This window comes from Stegostoma tigrinum, chromosome 18 (assembly GCF_030684315.1).
Source record: "Stegostoma tigrinum isolate sSteTig4 chromosome 18, sSteTig4.hap1, whole genome shotgun sequence".
Taxonomy (NCBI): domain Eukaryota; kingdom Metazoa; phylum Chordata; class Chondrichthyes; order Orectolobiformes; family Stegostomatidae; genus Stegostoma; species Stegostoma tigrinum.
This window is the reverse complement of record NC_081371.1, coordinates 46036967-46054663: the sequence shown is the minus strand read 5'-3', so window position 1 is coordinate 46054663 and position 17697 is coordinate 46036967. Positions and strand designations below refer to the sequence as shown.

General features: G+C 44.3%; 1 protein-coding gene across 10 annotated transcripts in view; it reads right to left on the bottom strand.

The window, feature by feature from the left end:
• LOC125460802 (anoctamin-4) overlaps positions 1 to 17697 on the bottom strand; it is a 216386-nt gene that overhangs the window by 145506 nt on the left and 53183 nt on the right. The window lies entirely within an intron of this gene.

Here is a 17697-nt window from a genome sequence, read left to right as displayed (position 1 = left end):
GGTTTATCACAGCAGTTATGATGATTGAGCAGTTGTGTGATTGAGCAGACCCATTGACCAATTGGTCCACCTCTCCATCTTACAGTTCTAATGGTAAGAAACGGTAAGCAGGGTGGGTAAAATTTAGTGTTGGTACGGGTGTAAAAGAGAGTGGGAAGGGGTGGGTCGGATTAGACAATGTTCTGAAAGAGTTGTGTCTTGAAGGTGAATTAAGCTCCTCTCACCATATACCCTGGGACATTTCAGTAGGGAAGTGCCTATTGAAAGAGTTTACTCCTGGCTTCTGACAGTCAGAACAGCAAAGACTAATTACTGAAATATAATCTGTATCTACTGGTGATCCAACAATAATACACATTAAGACAAATGCCTCTTCTCATTAAGACTCTATAGTGGTTTACTTCTCCAAGACAGTTCGTTAATCAGATTGGCCCTCAGACTTCACACAAAAGAGGGAGGACTGGTTTAAAAGATCCTCAACTCTAAAACCAGATATTTGGATTGTCTTTTAAACGCAAAGTAGGAGCAGGATTAGTGGCACTATTCTACCCCAGCCACCATCTCATTTGATTATTTGTAAATATTTCTCCGCCTTAAATCAGTTCATAGCTTATCCCTTCACTAGTTATTCAGCAGTCAATACTTCAATCACCAATTGTAAAAGTCTGTTAACACTCTTGACCAGCCACACAGTCTTGTTCATCTGTCACTCTACTCTCACCATTTTTACTTATCTGTTGATATGCTTAACTCCTTGGAATTATCTTGCTGTTATCTCTCTGCCCATATATTCTGTGCTGTGCACCCTTCTCCACTTCACCTGGAAAAGGAGCAGTACTCTGAAAGCTTACGATTTCAAATAGATCTGTTGGATTATAACCTGGTGGTGTGCGGCTTTTGACTTTGTCCACTAACAGAACACCAGCATCTCCAACTCACGCCAACCACCAATTAGTACTGTAGCAAGTAAAATAAAATTCAAGAAAATCCAAAAAGTATGGAGTAAGAAGGAGAGCAACCATGATCTAGAAAAGCAGAGCAGACTGGAGGTCCTCCGACACTTCCGCCATCTACAATCCGACCCCACCGCCCAAGCCATTTTTCCATCCCCACCCTTGTCTGCCTTCCGGAGAGACCACTCTCTCCGCGACTCCCTTGTCCATTCCACACTCCCCTCCAACCTCGCCACACCCAGCACCTTCCCCTGCAACCACAGGAAGTGCTACACCTGCCCCCACACCTCCCTCACCCCCATCCCAGACCCCAGGATGACCTTCCATATCAAACAGATGTTCACCTGCACATCTGCCGATGTGGTATATTGTATCCATTGCACCCAGTGTGGCTTCCTCTACATTGGGGAAACCAAGTGGAAGCTTGGGGACCGCTTTGCAGAACACCTCCGCTTGGTTTGCAACAAACAACTGCACCTCCCCCTCCCATTCCTCAGACGACATGTCCATCGTGGGCCTCCTGCAGTGCCACAATGATGCCACCCAAAGGGTAGATAGATGCCAGGAACAGCAACTCATATTCCCCTTGGGAACCCTGCAGCACAATGGTGTCAATGTGGACTTCAACAAGCTTCAAAGTCTCCCCTTCCCCTACTGCATCCCAAAACCAGCCCAGCCTGTCTCTGCTTCCCTAACCTGTTCTTCCTCTCACCCATCCCTTTCTCCCACCTCAAGTCGCAACTCCATTTCCTACCTACCACCTCCTTGACCTGTCCGTCCATCTTCCCTGGACTGACCTATCCCCTCCCTACCTATCTTGTTTTCTCTCCATCCTCAGTCCACCTCCCCCTCTCTCCCTATTTATTCCAGTTCCCTCTCCCCATCCCCCTCTCTGAAGAAGGGTCTAGGCCCAAAAATGTCAGCTTTTGTGCTCCTAAGATGCTGCTTGGCCTGCTGTGTTCATCCGCTCCACACTTTGTTATCTCAGGCTGGAGGTAATGTCTTTCCCCTCAATACCGCTTTAAGATGTCATGCAGCAGTTCTACAGGGTTTTACTAAGTAGATGTTTCTGTTGGATACAGATTTCATTTCTGCATCCACAGAATAGTTTCTTTTCTTAAAAAAAAACGACATGACAAGGAATATGATAACACCTCTGGGAGTTGATGAGCATTCTGGTCCAGAGACAGGGCCACTGGATGACATACTTCCCTTAAAAGGCAGTGAAATGAAAGCTCACCAGATAGTGACAGTTACCTTGTACTGCACAGAGAGATTGAATGGAATAAAAAGGCATGGGGGGGGGAAGAAATGCATTATATTAAATTCTGAACAAAAAAAAAGAGAGAGGTTGAAAAGATTTCTGGCTAATGGGTAAATCCAAAAGCTCCAAGTTAAGGGATGTGAAACTAGGAGACACAAGTCACTCAGGATAGAGGGGGAAAAAGGTCAGACTGCCATGAGAAGAAAAGTTCCTCATCTGGGTGTGAAGCTTTGAAACTCTCTACCACTAAGGATCCATTTCAAGATCTGCAAGACTGGCATCACTTGTTTGGTCACAACCTACTCCAGTATACTTCTTCCATACATGAGAAGAGAATGTGATTAGAAAAAGTTAGAGTGTTGAAAGAAATGACATGAAAGATGATTAGCTATTATGCAATTGACAATATGGGCTTCACTTCATAAGGAGAGAGCTATTTAGTTGTGTTTAGCCTTTTTTGCTCCATAATAATAGAAGCAGACTGCCCACCACATAATGAAAACTTAACCACTGAAAGTGACAGATAATGGGAACTGCAGAAGCTGGAGAATTCCAAGATAACAAAATGTGAGGCTGGATGAACACAGCAGGCCAAGCAGCTCCACTGAAAGTGACATCTGGTGAGAAACAATTCAGTTATTTAAATAGCAAAGCCCCTTGAGTACAAAGGGTTGGTCTTGAAGCTCATTTTATCAAAAGGGAAAAGGCAGCTAAATTTTTCTAATCAAAGGTACTGTGTGTGCAGGCAAATGCACTGGAGTGAGCAGTGTACATGTTTTATATTTCACCATCATTCTTCCAACTGCACCATGTGCAGTCTGTTAAGGAAACAAGATTTTAGAAGCAGCAACTCAACACTTCAACTCCCATGGCTGAGTGTCAGTGCACAGATAGGGCATAATTTTGTATCAATGCTCAAAGAGTGAATCTTCCTTGATTCAGGTGCATCTATATTATTCCATACAAGTTAATGTAGGATGCTGGGAGGGGAGAGGTGAGAGGAGCAAAGGTGAATCGCTGAAGCAAAATAAAATTAAAACCACAAGTGATATTCCAGCAACATCCCCTCCAGAATGGGAGAAAAAAAAAATAAATAAATCAGAAATCACAATGTGGTAAGCAACATGTGCAAGATGATCAAAACATGCTTTGGCTTTTTGAGATTTATGATAGGTGAAGGAGTTAGTTTAGGTAGAGGTTATCATATTTTGTGAAGATTGATGACAGTTAGACTGTATTTTTGTCAGAGACATAATATCAAAAGTGAGTACGGTATAATAAAATTTGAAACAAAAACCAAGTGCTGGAGAAGCTTAACAGATGCTGGCAGACCTGCACGATGGTGGGCACAGTACTCCTCCAGTGGGCCTGGTACATTCCTGCTTCCTTCAAAAGTACTTTAACATCAATTATTCCCAAGATGGCACATAGTGCAGTCACAGTTACACAGATGGCAGATGTTGTCAGCACTGTCACACTTTGGAGATACTTCTTATTCTTCACCCCCTCATTTGTAATGAACTGTTAGGAATAAGTAGTAAAGGCAAGAAGGGCCACATCTATCAAGTATCTTTTACAATATAGTGAAATCCGAATATACTTTTCCTGGCCACTTCAGTAACTTTGAAGAGCAGTCATTGGTAATGAGAAAAACCAGCTGCCAATTTATGCGGAGCAATTCCCACAATAACATGCAAAATTGTCCATCCTGCACATTACTTTGAAGGGGTTGGTAGCAGGGGGAGGGAAGAAAGGAGGGAGGAGAAGAGAATCAGAAAAAATGAGATAGATGTAGAAGGGATGCCATTCCAGCACTGTCCGATCACCCAGGATCCTAACCCGGGGAAGTTTTTTTATTACTTCAGAACTTCTGCTAGAATCTCTCAGGTTGGCAATCTGAACTCTGGGAGATAAGTGGGTGAGAAAGTGAATAGTGAATCAGAGTTTATTGTTACAAAATGTACTTCTGAAAATTTGAGTAAGAGAACAGGAGCCTATGATTCAGAAGGACATCATGAAGCATTCCAACAAAAACAAAAATTTTTGCAGTGCTAGGAGAATCAGTTATGAATACAAATTGAAGGCAGTTGGGAAACAATCCAAGGGGTGAAAATGAGGACCATGGTTTCAGATCCCGATAGCTCTGCAACATGCCTTAAAAAAGGGTGAAAACACAGACTCAATACATTAAAAAGGAGTTGACCAAAAAAAAGGGTAAAATTTTGCAGGATCTTGGCGATGAAGCAACAAGTAGGACTAGAGATAATAGGAATTGCTGATGCTGGAAAATCTGAGATAATCGGGGTGTGGAGCTGGATTAACACAGCAGGCCAAGCAGGAAGGCTTAAGTTTCAGGCCGAGACCCTCCCTGCCTGTGGATAAAAGTTTGGGACTGATTTGATAGCTCTTTGCTAAGAGCCAGCGCAGCTTTGCTAGACCAATGGCCATCTTACTTCATGAATGGAGGCCTACATTCCACCCTCTGGAAACCTGAAGCCACCTACTGGCCATCTCCCAATTTCTATCAAGTCCCATTTCTCCATCACCCACGTATTCACAGGTCTACACTGGCACCCAACCAAGCAAGCCTCGATTCAAAAAGCAAAGGATGTAATGTCTCTGGAGTCTCATTCTTCATTTCTGCTATATCCACACAAACTTCTGGAGATCTTCACAATCACCTAATGCTGGACTCTTCAGCAACCCCAAATTTTAAAATTGATCTACCATTAGTGACTATAGCTCTAGAAGTTGAGATGGTCCACTTCAAATGACCTCACTTTCCCCCTTGCTAACAGTCCTCATGACTGGGTCTCCAAAGTGACCCAAATCCCAGTGTCTTTATACTGCTCCATGTCAAATTTAGATATGTTCCTATAAAGCCTTCTGGATGCTTTTGATCCATTTATAATATTGTTATGCAACTCTTGTGCAACATCTCAAATTTCTGTGGCAGGCCTTCTTAGATTTTTTTTTAAAGAAAATGATCACTCAAAAGAAGGTTGTTGTGATTTCTGAATGAAGTTCAATTGAAAGTAAAAAACAATTTCTGTATTCTACAAAAAGATTGCAAATGTTTTTAATTGTTTTTCCCCCCTGGAGAATTGGCAGATATTTAGAATTGATTTCAGACCACCCCAAATTTTACAGAGCTAACGAAGTGCTTTCTTGTATAATCATTTACATCAAGCTCGCAACTAATACGTGTACTAAACATCTGACAAGCAGCAATATGGTTATGACCAGTTTTTATAACAGAGGATTTTAACCAGTGGATAAACACTTGCCAGGATTCCAGTCTGGGATCTTTTCCGCTGGAAAAAATGGAGGTTACCTTATACAGGCTTATAAAATAATGGAACACTATTGATAGAGTTCATGGTAACTGTCTTTTTCCTAGGATGGAGGATTTCAAGACTAGGGAGCACGTTAAGGGGAGGAGAAATAAAAGATGAAGGGCAAGTTCTGTTTATATAAACACAGGGGGTAGTTTGCATGTGAAATAAGCTTCCAGATGAACGATGGATGTGGATCACAATGTTGAAGACATTTGCATCCGGACATGAATAGCAAAGTTGGAGGGATGTTGGCCAGGAGCAGTAAAGGTGGGGCTCGTTGAGATAATGGGAACTGCAGATGCTGGTCAATCCGAGATAGCCTGGACCCTTCTAGAGCACGCGAGAGCAGTTTGGAATTGTTTGACATGAACTGGCTTGACTGAAGGACTGTTTCTGTGCTAAATGACAGACAATGAAAGCCACAGGACTTTTTCCCCCTGGCCCAACTCTTTCTACCCCCCCCCGAAAAAAAGTGCCAGCAAGAGGAGAGGTAATTGTTTAATATCTCACCCACAGTGCAGCACTTCCTCAGTATTTCAAATTCCAGGCCTGCATTATTGTGCTCCAGTTTCCTCAGCATGCCTTGAGCCCACAACCTTCAGACTCGATGAGTTCATTACCCACTGAACCACAGCTAAAACATAGATCAGTGCATGATGGATACCTTTTACAAATTAAAATATGTAAATGTATTTCCAGCCTAATTTGAACTGGTTGGTCCTGGGAACAGTGACATGGGATCAAAGATATGTTACAGCAGTAAGGTAACAATAACTGGGTTAGCATCCCTGCTCATAGCAAACAGCAACTCTTCAGGTTCAGAGGAATGAGCACTTGGTTAATTGAAATTGCAAAGCATAGACACTCAGTCACAGCTCATTTAGAAGAGTCAGGAAGAATTCACACACCTCATTTTTTGTTTTTTTTAAAAACAGTCTGAATGAAGGTAGATATGGAATGGTTTACTGTTTCTGTGGAATCTCTCCAAACAGTCTGCGTAAACTACATTCTGGAAATTATGCGATCGTTACCTTTCCTGGCTCATTAGCTTGGCTACTTTCAAACACCAACACGAGATGCGACTACTGCCATTGCAGTAAATCACTTCGGAACTTCTGCAACACAACACTGAGCAAGTTAGGTGAAGCCTAGCAAAACACCAAATACAAAGTGGTTCATTTAGCACCAATAAAACAGGAAGAGAGAGATCAGTTTATTTTGTGGACACCTCTCTTGCTGTGCACGAGCACCCGAGGTTAGTCTAGTTTATCTTGGATAACGGCCTTGTAGTCCAGAGGCATGAAGACCCCACAACAACCTTGCAATGATATCACAGAGCTGCACGTCAGGCTGTGTGTATGTCAAGTTAGGACACACCAGTTTTAATCTGGAAGACACCAAATACCACAAAACACACAGGACGCAACAAAACCAGAAGAGCTGCAGATACTGGAAATTCAACAAAGATGTAAATTGCTGAAAAAGCTCAGCAAGTCTGGCAGCACTGGAGGAGAGAAACTGGAGTTAAATGTTTCGGGTCCAGTGACCCTTAGAGCTCAGATTGTTGTAAAGAGGTAGCAGAGTGCTAATGGTGATTAAGGGCCCCGAGCATTATCTTCATTACATAATCACAATGAGTAATGGAGGAAGTAACTAAGGACCTGATTCAAGCCCAAAAGATGAAATTTTAAGTCTGTAATGAATACTATATTCCTTCTAACCTAGAAGGAATTGCAGACATGGAATGAACTAGATCAGGTCAATTACAGGAGACTCAGACAGGCCAGAAGGTGGCTATCCTCATCTACACAAGCCCTGGAGGAAGAATTGTATATCCAAAAGACATTGGCAACATTGAGCTCTGCTTTAAATGGTATGGCAGGGCTAGGTGCCAATGTACATTTAATCAGATTTTAATGCAGAGGTTATACTTTTCTTTTGTAACATGTAACTCCTGACCTAAAGTACTTGAAATGCATTAAAGCACAGAGCCTCTGTTCAGTAATACAATCCAGTACCCACTAGTCTTGTCTCACGTGCCATTTCTTACCCGCTCCCTTAGTCTCCCTCTCTTAGTCTTAAGTAAGTGCACCAAAATGCAAAGCAGCAATTTAATTCTGAAGCAGCCTTGTCACCAGCATACAGGAGGAGGATCTGGTATATGATTTTCTAAAAAGTTGCCCAACTTGAAGAATATTAAAACAAGACAAACAACAGCGCTCAGGGCATCAACGTCACTCACTGAAAAAAGTTGTTAAACCAGAGAGGGGACCAAAGGTGGACAGAGGCAGAATTTTAAGGAATTGTTTTAAAAGAAAAGGCAATTGAGTGGGAGCATACAGAGCAGATGGTAGAGTTAATGGTGAGGCAAAAGGAATGGAGATACACAGGAGGCTAAATCAGAAGAGCAGAGCAAAAACAAAAAAATAAATTGCTGTAAAAGCTTAGCAGGACTGGCAGTTCAGAGCTTCAGGCCTGGTAGCCCTTCCTCAGATTAGGTTAGGACTAAGATAAGGTAGCATTTTGTTTCCACTCAAAGGGTGGTGAACCTGTGGAATTCACTATATCAGAGTGGACACCAGGCCACTGAACATATTCATGAAAGAGACTGATAATGGATTAAAGGCAGCAAGGGATATGGAGGAGAGCAGAAAAATGGCATGGATAGAGAAATTAAGTCAGAGTCTTGCTGAGTGGCACAGCAAGCTTGAAGTACCAAGTGGCTGACTTGTTTCTATGCCTATGTTTGATAAATAAAAGGCAGAAGTGAGAAATGTGGAACTTTTTTTAAAAAAGCACCAGTATGCTCACGAGCATCGGGCCAGGATGACACCATATGACCAACAGCCATATATAGATTCTAAGGAGCTGAATGTTGACAAGCACATACCAGAGGTTACAATGGAATTGCCAGTTATCACTGTTTGTCAAGTAAGTGTTATTTTGAGACTAGACCAATTGAACCTGCACTACTAGTAAATCAAATGATTGTAATTCCGTCACAAAAAGTGCAGCAAATCCTTAAAGATTTAGAATTGGGGGAAGTGTCCGCAAAGCAGTTTAACACCAGCCAGAACAGGGGCAAAAATAAAAACAAAACAGAACTACAAAACCTCACAAGCAGTGTTCTGACAGAAATTCTCTACACAGACAGGCTGGACCCAGATCACAGACAGCCCGCACTGGCTCTGGAATGGAGAGTATAGCCAAGGTCTCAAGGTTACTGTTCATATTAGCTTGCTGCAATAATAAAGGACATATTGACTGATGTTAGCCTAAGTGCATCAAGCTCAAAACACGTTCCTGAAGACAAAAAAAAGTAGTTCTTTTCAACAAATTTGTCATCTGATGTAGAAATGCTGTCTAAAAAATGTAAATGCATTCAGCCTGTTTTTGGTGCACTGTGGACAGATTTATGGAATTAAAATATTTGAGTAGAGAGAGGTTTTAAAGGCCAGTGTGCTGTGAAAAAAGGTGTTTTGGGTGAAACTGCCCTGACATGGAATGTTGGATCTGGAATCAGAAGGCCCATGTTCTGGTTAATCCCAATTTAACATCACCTCCACGAGCTGTTAGAGCACCAACGGTTTAATACTGCTGTTGACTTCTAAAAGGAGGTCAGGCACAGCTAGTAAGGGAGAGCTAGCATTGTGGAGATGTCTCCCTGTGAACTGGGTATTCAGTTGGTCTGTTAAGCAGGAAACTGGTCAGCAAAAATGTGTCAAACTGCCCAACCTCCAACCAGCTGCCGGTTTGGCCTGAAACGGACGCACGTTTAACTGTCAATGGTTTGATTTAAAAGATCTCACTGAGCCTCAAAATGAAAAAAAAACAGACTTACTGATCAATCTACACATGACTGCACCAAACAATTAAAAAGGAAACCAAAATGGATACAAGTTGTCGAAAGGAATCCATTGAAAATAAGTGTAATGTTAGCTAGAGAAGCTAATCGTTGGTGAGGAAATGATACATTTTAAAAAAAACAGACTATTAATCCAGGGACTCAGCTAATGTTCTGGGGACCCAAAATCAAATCCTACCACAGCAGATGGTGGAATTTGAATTTGTTAGTTTTTTTTAAAAAAAACTGGAATTGAGTATCTCTGACGACAGTGAAACCATTGTCAATTGTTGGAAGAACCCATCATCTAGTTCACTTATGTCCTTCAGGGAAGGAAAGCTACCATCCTCAGCTGGTGTAGCCTACATGTGACTCCATACCCGTGGTAACATGGTTGACTCTCAGCTGTCCTTGTAAGCCAATCAGTTGTATCAATCACTGCAAAGTCTCACAGGAGCGAAACCAGATGGACCACCTGTCACCATAAGAGGCAGAAACTGCCCTGTCAACCCTTAAAAGTCCTCTTTACTAATGCGTGGCCAGTCCCAGGATCAGGAGAACTCTCTCACAGATCAGACAAGTAACAGCCTGAAAGGCATACTCATGGAATCACACCTGATGGGCAATGTCTCAGACACTACCATCACCATACCTGGATACATCCTGTACTGCCACCTCTGGCGAGACAGTCAGGGGGAGTTGGCCTGGGAGTCGTCATCAACATGGGTTCCAGACCCCATGAAGTCACACAGCCTCAGAGCAAACACGGACAAGGAATCCTGCAATTCACCAGTGACTACACAGCATTCAGCATCATTCATGACTCCTCAGATGCTGAAGTAGTCTATGTTCAAATGCAACAAGCTCTGGGGTATATCCAGGCTTGGGCTGACAAGTGGCAAGTAACACCCCCATCACAAAGTGCCAGGAAGTGACCATCACTGAGACACTCTAACGAGACAGCCCCTTGGCAACCCACGGTGTCATCATTACCAAGTTTCCCAGGAGCAATATCTTTAGCATTACATTGACCAGAAATTCAATTGTACTCAGAATACAAACAGTGGCTACAAAGGGCAAGACAGAGGCTAGGAAATCCAAAAGAACTGTGGATGTTGTAAATCAGGAACAAAGTCGCTGGAAAAGCTCAGCAGGTCTGGCAGGATCTGTTAGGAAAACAAAAAACAGTAAACGTTTCAGATCTGGTGACCTTTCCTCAGGAGGTTGCAAATAACTCTTTTTGACTTCCCAGAGTCTGTCCTCCATCTAGAGGCACATGTCAGGAGTGCGATGGAATACTCCCTACTTGCCTGGAAGAACCTGATGCCATCCAGGGCAAAGCAGCCCACTCAAATGGCACCATGCCCACCACAACTCCTACCACCAACACCTACCTACACAACGAACTGCAGAAATTCAAGGAGCCTCAGACAGCACCTTCCAAACCCGTGACCACTTCCACCTCAAAGGACATCCCACGCATCTGCTGCTGAAAACCAACATCCACAAGTTCCCCTCCAAGTCACTCACCATCTAGATTTCAAAATAGATCACTGTTCCTGGGCAAATATCCTAGAATTCCCTCAAGGGCAATGCAGATCAATCTGCAGCAGTTAAAAGATAATAAAAACGTGAGGCTGGATGAACACAGCAGGCCAAGCAGCATCTCAGGAGCACAAAAGCTGACGTTTCGGGCCTAGACCCTTCATTAGAGAGGGGGATGGGGGTGAGGGCTCTGGAATAAATAGGGAGACAGGGGGGAGGCGGACCGAAGGTGGACAGAAAAGATGATAGGTGGAGAGGAGAGTATAGGTGGGGAGGTAGGGAGGGGATAGGTCAGTCCAGGGAAGATGGACAGGTCAAGGAGGTGGGATGAGGTTAGTAGGTAGGAGACGGAGGTGCGGCTTGGGGTGGGAGGAAGGGATGGGTGAGAGGAAGAACAGGTTAGGGAGGCAGAGACAGGTTGGACTGGTTTTGGGATGCAGTGGGGGGGGGGGGAAGAGGGAGGTTTTGAAGCTGAAGTCCACACTGATACCATTGGGCTGCAGGGTTCCCAAGTGGAAATGAGTTGCTGTTCCTGCAACCTTCGGGTGGCATCATTGTGGCACTGCAGGAGGCCCATGATGGACGTGTCATCTAAAGAACGGGAGGGGGAGTGGAAATGGTTTGCAACTGGGGAGGTGCAGTTGTTTATTGTGAACTGAGCGGAGGTGTTCTGCAAAGTGGTCCCCAAGCCTCCGCTTGGTTTCCCTAATGTAGAGGAAGCCACACCGGGTACACTGGATGCAGTATACCACATTGGCGGATGTGCAGGTGAACCTCTGCTTAATGTGGAAAGTCATCTTGGGGCCTGGGATAGGGGTGAGGGCATGTGCAGTATTTCCTGTGGTTGCAGGGGAAGGTGCCGGGTGTGGTGGGGTTGGACGGCAGCGTGGAGCGAACAAGGGAGTCACAGCGCGAGGTCTTTCCGGAAAGCAGACAGGGGTGGGGATGGAAAAACGTCTTGGGTGGTGGGGTCGGCTTGTAGATGGCGGAAGTGTCGGAGGATGATGCGTTGTATCCGGAGGTTGGTGGGGTGGTGTGAGAGAACGAGGGGGATCCTCTTTGGGCGGTTGTGGCGTGGCCGGGGTGTGAGGGATGTGTTGCGGGAAATGCGGGAGACACGGTCAAGGGCGTTCTCGACCACTGTGGGGGGAAAGTTGCAGTTCCTTGAAGAACTTGGACACCTGGGATGTGCGGGAGTGGAATGCCTCATCATGGGAGCAGATGCGGTGGAGGCGGAGGAATTGGGAATAGGGGATGGAATTTTCGCAGGAGGGTGGGTGGGAGGAGGTGTATTCTAGGTAGCTGTGGGAGTCGGTGGGCTTGAAATGGACATCAGTTACAAGCTGGTTGCCTGAGATGGAGACAGATCCAGGAAGGTGAGGGATGTGCTGGAGATGGCCCAGGTGAACTGAAGGTTGGGGTGGAAGGTGTTGGTGAAGTGGATGAACTGTTCGAGCTCCTCTGGGGATCAAGAGGCGGTGCCGATACAGTCATCAATGTAACGGAGGAAGAGGTGGGGCTTGGAGCCTGTGTAGCCCCAGCTATGCCTGCTTCTTTGTAGGTTACGTGGAATAGTCGCTCTCCGCACCTACACAGGCCCCAAACCCCACCTCTTCCTCCGTTACATTGATGACTGTATCAGCGCTGCCTCTTGCTCCCCAGAGGAGCTCGAACAGTTCATCCACTTCACCAACACCTTCCACCCCAACCTTCAGTTCACCTGGGCCATCTCCAGCACATCCCTCACCTTCCTGGATCTCTGTCTCCATCTCAGGCAACCAGCTTGTAACTGATGTCCATTTCAAGCCCACCGACTCCCACAGCTACCTAGAATACACCTCCTCCCACCCACCCTCCTGCGAAAATTCCATCCCCTATTCCCAATTCCTCCGCCTCCACCGCATCTGCTCCCACGATGAGGCATTCCACTCCCGCACATCCCAGGTGTCCAAGTTCTTCAAGGAACTGCAACTTTCCCCCCACAGTGGTCGAGAACGCCCTTGACCGTGTCTCCCGCATTTCCCGCAACACATCCCTCACACCCAGCCCACACAACTGCCCAAAGAGGATCCCCCTTGTTCTCACACACCACCCCACCAACCTCCGGATACAACACATCATCCTCCGACACTTCCGCCATCTACCTTGTTCGCTCCACGCTGCCGTCCAACCCCACCACACCCGGCACCTTCCCCTGCAACCACAGGAAATGCTACACTTGCCCCCACATCTCCTCCCTCACCCCTATCCCAGGCCCCAAGATGACTTTCCATATTAAGCAGAGGTTCACCTGCACATCTGCCAATGTGGTATACTGCATCCACTGTACCCGGTGTGGCTTCCTCTACATTGGGGAAACCAAGCGGAGGCTTGGGGACCGCTTTGCAGAACACCTCTGCTCGGTTCGCAATAAACAACTGCACCTCCCAGTTGCAAACCATTTCCACTCCCCCTCCCATTCTTTACATGGCATGTCCATCATGGGCCTCCTGTAGTGCCACAATGATGCCACCCGAAGGTTGCAGGAACAGCAACTCATTCTGCTTGGGAACCCTGCAGCCCAATGGTATCAGTGTGGACTTCACCAGCTTCAAAATCTCCCCTTTCCCCCACCACATCCCAAAACCAGCCCAGCTCTTCCCCTCCACCCACTGCATCCCAAAACCAGTCCAACCTGTCTCTGCCTCCCTAACCTGTTCCTCCTCTCACCCATCCCTTCCTCCCACCCCCATCTCCTACCTACTAACCTCATCCCACCTCCTTAACCCGTCCGTCTTCCCTGGACAGACCTATCCCCTCGCCACCTATCTTCTTTTCTCCATCTTCGGTCCACCTCCCCCTCTCTCCCTATTTATTCTAGAGCCCTCACCCCATTCCCCTCTCTGATGAAGGGTCTAGGCCCGAAACGTCAGCTTTTGTGCTCCTGGGCCTGCTGTGTTCATCCAGCCTCACATTTTATTATCTTGGATTCCCCAGCATCTGCAGTTTCCATTATCACTGCAGCAGTTAAAGGCAACAGCTCACACCAGCTTTTAGAGGGCAACTAAGAGATGGCAAATAAAATGCTGGCCAGCAACACCCTCATGCCCAAGTGAATAAACAGTGGAATGGGGTTACATTTCAGAGGATACATGTTCTTATAGCGGTGTGACGTTTAAATGCTGCATTTAATCACTTGAACAAAAAAAAAGTTGAGATCTATTGACTTCAATTCCACCAATAAGTAGCACAACATGTCATACAAGTGGGGAAAAAAAATTGTCAAGAGCCATCAATGGATGGAGTGAAGAAACAAAAACATAGCAGGTCCAGTTCAAACATGGGGTTTAAAAATAGTGGTAATGCACTTAAGAAAAGCAATAATTTCCATAGCATTTTTTAGCCAGCAAGAACTGTCAGGCAGACAGGTTAAGGGTTCAAACAAAGACTTGACTGCCCTCTGGGGGTGGTTAAGAGTCAACCACATTTCTGCAAGTCTGGAGTCACATGTAAGGCTCACCAGGGGGCAAGTACAGCAGACAGCCATCTGTATTTTTTGTGACCAGTGGTCACTATTAAACTACTATCCAAGAGTTTTACTGAATTCAAACTTCATCTGCCAGGCTGGGAATCAAACTCACGTCCCCAGAACGGTAACATTCTGGATTACTCGTCTAGTGGTATTGCAACTTCTCCCCAGCCAATTGCTTTGTTGCCACTGTTGTAAAGTAAGTAGTATAACATCAGAGAGAATTCCTCTGCTCTCTTTACAAATAGATCGGGTAGACTAGGCTAGTTAGTGTTGGTTTTAATGGAGGCTTCTTAAACCCCAAGTTAAGAAGTGTTCCTTACATCTTCACAGATTGCTCCAAGTGAAACAGCAAAATAATCTGACACAGTGACTGCAATTATTGTAAGCAATTACAGTGACTAATTTGCAAAAAAATGTTTTTTTTAATGATGTCAGTAAAAGGGATAAATGTCTGGAACATGAGGAGTCAAACCTATTTTCCTTGGGAATGCACCACAACTTCCTACATCCACTTGAGGGGAATGGGGGTATGTGGACTAAGCCCGAATATATTGTCTCATCCGACTGCCCTCAGATCAGCACACCTCTTCCCACCCCCACCCCCAATCCCCCCCAGTGCCACCACCCACCCCTTTCTCAGGGTCAGTCCCTGATTATTAGCTTGGATTCTGTCATCCTAGACCAGAGATGAGTAGAGTACTGCTCAGCACTAAGTAATCCAAAGGTGAATTTTTTTTTTGGGGGGGGGGGGGTGGGAAGCAAGGGATATAGATTGACAACTTCATTAAAATGAAGGATAATTGGAGAATAATTGTATTTTTCCATTAGATCTCTTAAAGCAGATCCAAAATCCCCCAAAACAGAAAAAAACACTTGTTGGCAAAGTAGCCTTTGCAGTTAACAGTGGAAAGGAAGAGACAACAGTTTGTAGCCTGCTCTTCAGGTCATCCATATTAAAATAGCTACAAGCACCCCAAGACTTTCTGCAGCAGATTAAACTAGAGACTTTCCTCTAGAAAAATCATGCTGAACCTTCTCCCAGACTTCATTACTGAAGTCAGGCTGCAGAGGCCCAACTGCAATTAGAAACGTCAAAGCATCACTGGCTGTAGACTGATTCAACCAGGTTCCCGTCACGGTGCATAGCTGTGGCTGTTCTTCTTCTGTAAGAGTTATATATAAACAAGCCAGCCAAATCCCTCTTCTCCCCTACCCTCACCCAGTTTTAGAGGCAGTGCTACAGTCTATGCACCAAAATGAGATATCATTACAGATAAAAACAGCCAGGTGTGTAAGTGCAGGATTTCATCCTAAGAAATTCTAGTTTACTGCACTTATTGCAAACAAATCTAATGAATTTTAATAATCAAAGCAAAATGCATGCATAGTATTTACAGCACGAACAGGCCATTCATCCCATTTGGGATATTTTTGTTTATATTCAAAATGATCCTCCTCCCATATCATACTCCTTCTTACCTAGTGTTACCCCTTCCCTGCTCCCAACAACACATTCGGCAGCAAGGTCCATTATAAAGATACACTTCCTATTAATGGTGGCTCAACTGGCATCCTTCAATTTGAGTTCACAAGTGGGTACCATCCCTCCACAATTTAAGTTTCAGGGAATGCAAGTGTCACTGGCATAGTATTGCCCTGGACATGTTGGTCACACTGCACCTTCATGAACTGCTGGAGTCCTAGCCCACGATGCTGATCCTGGGAAAGCACTACACAGTTCCAAGTCAAAATGGCATGCTATTTGGAGTGGACAGAGCAGGTGATGTTTCCATGTACCTGCTGCCCTCGTCCTCTCAGGAGTTAAAGTTTAGGAGTTTAAAGGCTGCTATTAGTGAGCCTTGGGAAGCTGCAAATCAATCATTTAGACACTGCATTGATGCTGGGCACCAGTGGAGGCAGGAGTTGTGGTAGTGAATGGCAACCCTAGTGAACCCCTTCGCTATTTTACAGGGTATGTTGAGTCTCCTCTTAAACTGTAGACCTAGTCTAGCATGTTTAATTCTTTAAAAAAGTAATTTTAAAAGGGATATTGACTTCATGTCCCTTAAAATTAACAATGGTATTCATTCAAAAACAGTGAAATTATGATTTGACTAGGAAATATTAGCATATTTTATCTAAGTACATGTAAAGTGTGTTTACCGAAGCATTTTTGAAAAACCTAAGCATCCTTAACACAGCTAACAGTTAACTTAAAAAAAAAGTGTCATTCCAGATGACCAGCTTCTCTCCACCCTTAACTGCACATTTAACTAGCCCAAGCAAAACTAGGCAGCAATTCTGCAAATCATTTTTGTAGCAATAATTCAAGTTGGAAAGCCTCTGCATACTATCAATCAGTGTTATCACTCTGAAAAGTGGCCTGCAAAAATCAAAATTAAAACCAAAAAAGCTTAAATTTCACTGACCAGTATTAGATTGATTAGTGGTGGGCTGAACAGACTCCTTTATATCACAGCCATGATGATTATATACCCAATAAATTTAAATGTTAGAAATAACATAGCAATAACCCTCCACAGAATTTTATCTAACATCAGTATTCCATAGATAGAAAAAAAAGTATTCATGTGGGGAAAAAAGCCCTCGCACAATCTTGATCCCAACCTCATCCTGACAGAGGCATCTCAAACGACCCCTCTCACACAGCTGGTTTAAAACAAAGGGAGGTCTCAAAACCAAACTGATTTAAGGCACAGTAAATGACTGCAATCTACTCCAGCACTTTATTTTAAAAGTGATTACATTAATTGCTACAACTGTACAAATTCCACATCCCAACAGAGAATGCTATTATTTTAGGAAGAAGTGTTTTTAAGAAAAGTTTGAGGCTTGAAATTTAAGTGTCAAACAGCATTGACTTTTGCTTAAATCACAACCTGACTTTGTAATACATGTCCTAGGCATTGGTCTGAAACTGCAGTGACTCAGCTGATAATTTCTATCATGCTGTTTGTCAGCCAGGGGAATGCCCTGCAGTAAATACTGAGGCAGAGGTGCTGTGCAGCTCTCCCTACGTTTAATTTGCCAAAAAACAAACCCCGACAGATCAATTTCTCCATTCCATTTAGTTAACAGACTTACTGGGGTGAGTTAAAGTCAACTTATTGTTCCAGAGTACAAGGTAATACACATTTTGAAAGTGCTGCTAATCTTTAGGCAATTAAGATAAAAATGTTTTCCTTCCACAAGGTCATATTAACATCTTAGTAAAATCAATG